The sequence below is a fragment of the Elephantulus edwardii genome, unplaced genomic scaffold (assembly GCF_000299155.1).
Source record: "Elephantulus edwardii isolate Elephantulus edwardi_28Jun2011 unplaced genomic scaffold, EleEdw1.0 scaffold00320, whole genome shotgun sequence".
NCBI lineage: Eukaryota > Metazoa > Chordata > Mammalia > Macroscelidea > Macroscelididae > Elephantulus > Elephantulus edwardii.
The window spans coordinates 14870-19371 of NW_006400070.1; positions in this window are offsets into that span (position 1 = coordinate 14870).

Consider the following 4502-nt stretch of genomic DNA (forward strand, 5'->3'; position numbering starts at 1 on the left):
CAATATCAAGGCAGCAGGATCCCCTTATGATCCCAGTGACATCTTCATCAACCCGTTCAGCACCTTCCCTGTCTTCACTGACTTCTGATCAGTCAGTCTTCCTTGGCTCCTCCTATGCCTGGAAATGCCTCTAACCCAGCTCCTGTTCCTGATATAACAGCAAGAGTGTCCATATCTGTTCACTCAGAAATCTTGGAGCACTTTGTATTTTCAAATGATACTGTATATAGGATCGCTACACCTTGCAAACGACTCAACGGCAATAACAACAATAACATACTAATTTCGGTTAGTTTTTATTTAAGCCTCGGTTTAGAGTCAACAAGACCTCAGGGATGGCCTTTGTATTTAAGTTGCTTGTTATTATATTTTGAAGGAACTTTATTCTAAGTGGTACAGCACTCTTCTGTCAATATGCTGTACTGAGGTAACCTGGGGTTGCTGTGATTCTGAACCTTGTGCCACTGGGCTGTCACATAATATAATAACGGTTACCCATAGTTGGTGGAACTCCCAGTTTAAGACTGGTTTGGAAGTAGGAGTGGCATCCACTTCCTAAAGAACATGCCTCCAGAAATTCTATGAACTTTGATAAATGTCAATAGTTATTTAAAAGCTTCAGGTATTTTGTTGCTATGAGAACAACAGCTGCCCTACCTCACGTTGTAACATTATTTAACAAAAGGCCAACAGTCCAACTCTACCATCCATTCTTCTGGAGAAGGATGGGCTGTCTCTTTCCATAAAGATTCCTAGCACTGGGAACTGGATGGGGGTCAGACAGCTGGAGAGTTGTTGCTTTTCCATTTTGCGTCTAATAAAATTAAGAATTTTGTTCTTTGATGGTTCAAAATACCTTCAAGCTAGCAGCCAAGCATTTAACCACCATGCCACTAAGCTTCCTCCTTAAACCTTCCTCCACCAAATCCTTTACTACCTGTGTTTTGATCTATTTTTCTGCATCAATTTGACGAGGCTATGATTCTGGAGAGTAAAGAGTTGTGCTGCCAAGCCACAGCCAGACAGTTTGAATCCACCAGCTGCTCTGTGATAGGATGATGCACAAACTTCCTCCTTTGTAATTTACAGCCTCTTAGAGATTGAGATTGTAAACAGCTTCAGTTTGCTTGGCTCTACAATCAACACTTTTGGTACCAGCAGCCAGGAAATTAAAAGACAAATTGCATTAGTGTAGGAAGCCATCCTGAGTACATGCAGCCGCCACCCCTGTCCATCTCTGGGACTATGCCTACCTCTTAAATCAGCACCTGTAAATCAACACCTTGAGGCATGCCCCTCCCTCTCTTTTGTAAACTGATAACCTAGGGCTGGGTTCCCTGGCAGCCTGGCCTACTCCGCTGCCTATTTATAGCAGAATTCATCGAATAAATTTGGGCTTGATCAGGAATCTTTGTCTTGCCCCAATCTCTCGTGTCCCTGCTCCTCTTTTAATCCGCACACTTTCCACTCTAGAACACGTATGAACCCGCAGGTCGGTTTCAGCTGGCGATTACACATTAGGAAAGTCTGCTGTCAGAGACCTCTCCAGAGTACTGAAGAGGAACGATGTCAGTCTGGAGACTAAAGTGTCCCTGACCCAGTCTTTGCAATTACTTGCTATGCTTCAGAGAGCTGGACAATGACTAGGAAGGGTAAAAGGAGAATTGATGCCTTTGAGCTGTGGTGCTGGAGAAGAGTATTGAATGGACTGCTAAGAAAATGAAGAGGTTCATCCTAGAGAGGGTGAAACCAGTCAGCTCCATGGAGGCAAGGATTCTGAAGCTTCATCTGACACACTTTGGATATGTTGCAAGTCAGGGCCAGTCCTTGGAGAGGGATGTCATGCTTGGGAGAGTGGAGGGACAGCATAAGAGAGGAAGACCCTCAATGAGATGGATTGATTCAGTGAGTGGGGTAGTGGGGGTAGGTGCGTCAGAGACAGTGCATTAATTGGCACAGGATAGAGCAGAGTTTAGGGCTGTTGTACATAGGGTCGCTATGAGTTACAGGTGACATGATGGCACATAACAACAACAAGCACTGAAAAACCACGGCTGGAGGGTGAGCCCTGAGGCATTTCCAACATTTTAATGATTCTCAACAGGTTTGCCAAATACAAATACTACACTAGTTGCTGTTTGTAATATAATCTAATGAAACAGCTCAAAGTACAGTTCTTGCAAGTGTTGTTTCTTTTGTTTTTAAATTTTTTTTATACTGGTTTATTTACAAAGTTCATATACTGAATCTTTTCCGTTTGCTTCACCCTAGACTCCTTCCACCCATTGAACTGTGTGATCCTATGATTATTGCCTGCCCCCCATCCTCAGCCCTGTGCTTCCATCCCACACCTCTTTGATCCTAATATTCATTCTACAATAATGGTCTTATACAATCTTTGTCTTTATGGGACTGAGTTAGTTCACTTAGCATAATGCTCTCCAGTCCCTCCCAAGATAGGTAGTAATTTACAAAATCATTGCTCCTGCGTGCTGTGTAGTGTTCCATTGTGGAATGTAACATAATTTGTGAGTGTTTTTTACCTTCAGATACTTGTGTAAGGTGAACTGACCTAAAAGATTCTGGGGGACAGTGCATGTAAAAACTTTTTCCTTTCTGTGTAATACTTTTTTGATAAACCTAAAACTACTCTAAACAAACTCCAAAGAAAAGCTACCTTAAATATGTTGGAAGAAAATATAGTTGGACTTAAACATGACAGACAACATGAACTTGAGCTTGGAGTGGCACAGGAGAGGGCAAGGTTCAGATCTGTATTGTGAGTCATAGTCACCTCCAAAGGCCCTAACAACAATGACCAAGAGAACAAAACAAGATTTAGGGGTGTTAATGGCATCAATAACACCCAAATTACTCCATAAGACTGGCTCAATGAGATGACCTCAATGTCCAGGGACAAGCATGGACTCAACTCAACTCCTTGCTGCTGAGTCAGAACCAAGTCATCACTGACCTTCCAGCAGCTGTATGAGGCTGTAAGTCACACAGAAGATTGTCCATCTTTCTTCCTCTGAGAAATTGATGGATTCCAACAGCCTGAGAGGCCTGGCATTTAAATCAGATGCCAGACTGCCTGCAGAGCAGCCTGCATTCCTAACTTTGAGCTTTAGACTCCACCATTAGAGGTACCATTATCTATCCCCTTATCACAATACAGCCTTTATTGTAGTTATTGTCATAGTGACCCTATGAAAAACTGTTCTGAATCTTATCCTACTGTGTGCCATCATCATCTCTGAAATAGTTGAGCCTATTGCTGCAGTTGCTCTGTTCATCCATCTCGTCAAGTGCTGTTGTCTCTTTCATCAACCCTCCACTTTTCCAAGCATGATGCTCCTCTCCAAGAATAGCCTTTCCCGACATCTCCAAAGTATGTGAGACAAAACTTTACCATCATTGCCTCCAAGGAACACTCTGGCTACACTCTCTCCAAGACATATTTGTTCTTTTGACAGTTCATAGAATATTCATTCTCTTCGCCAACACTACAACTCAAAGGCATTATTCCTCTTCTGGCATCCTTAGTCCTTGTCCAGCCCTCAGATGCACAGTAAGTAATTAAGAAGACTGTGTCCTAGAAAATGTGCACCTTTGTCTTCTATATGACACTATTGCTCCTCAGTTATTTCGAGAGATCCTTGACAGCAGATTTTCCCAATGCAATACCTTTTCCAATTTTCTGACTGCTGGTACCAAGGGTGTTGACTATGGGTTCAAATAAGATGAAATTATCAACAATTTCAGTATTTTCTCCATCTTCCTACGACTTCATAGTGTTGCATTGTATTTATGTGCCATCGAGTTGTTTGTGACTCATAGTGACCCCTATGTAAAACAGCTCTGAACCCTGCTCTATTTTGAACCAATTTCATTGTCTCCAACCACTTACCAATAGTACCCCAGTAAATGAGCCCACAGTCTTCCTCTCGTGTGCTCTCTCCACCATTCCAGGCATGATGTCCTTCTCCAAAGATTAGTCCCTCTTGGCAACATGCTCAAAGTATGTGAGATAGAGCACCTTTCCTCTAAAGAGCAGCCTAATTTCACCTTCTCCAGGATGGACCTGCTTCTTCTCTCAGCAGTATATGGTAGGCTTAATACCCTCCTCTAGCACAATAACTCAAAGGAATTGATTCTTCTTCTATCATCCTTAGTCACTGTGAAGCTCTCTGATTCACAAGGATTGCGAAGATCATGGCCTGGATGAGGCATACCTTAGTCTATCGAAATCATTGTTCTTCAGCACCCCAGAGAAGTCTCAGACAGCAGTGTAATTCATCTTTTGATTTCCTGGATGTTGGTATGAAGAAGGTTGATTGTGGAGTCATGTAAGCTAAAGCTCTTAACAATCTCAATCTCTTCTCTATCTATCAAGATGTTGTCAATTGCTGGGAAAAAGTATTCGGTAATAACATATCAGATAAGGGACTTATATCCAGAATTTATTAAATACTTGAGCACCACAACAAGATAAAGGTAAA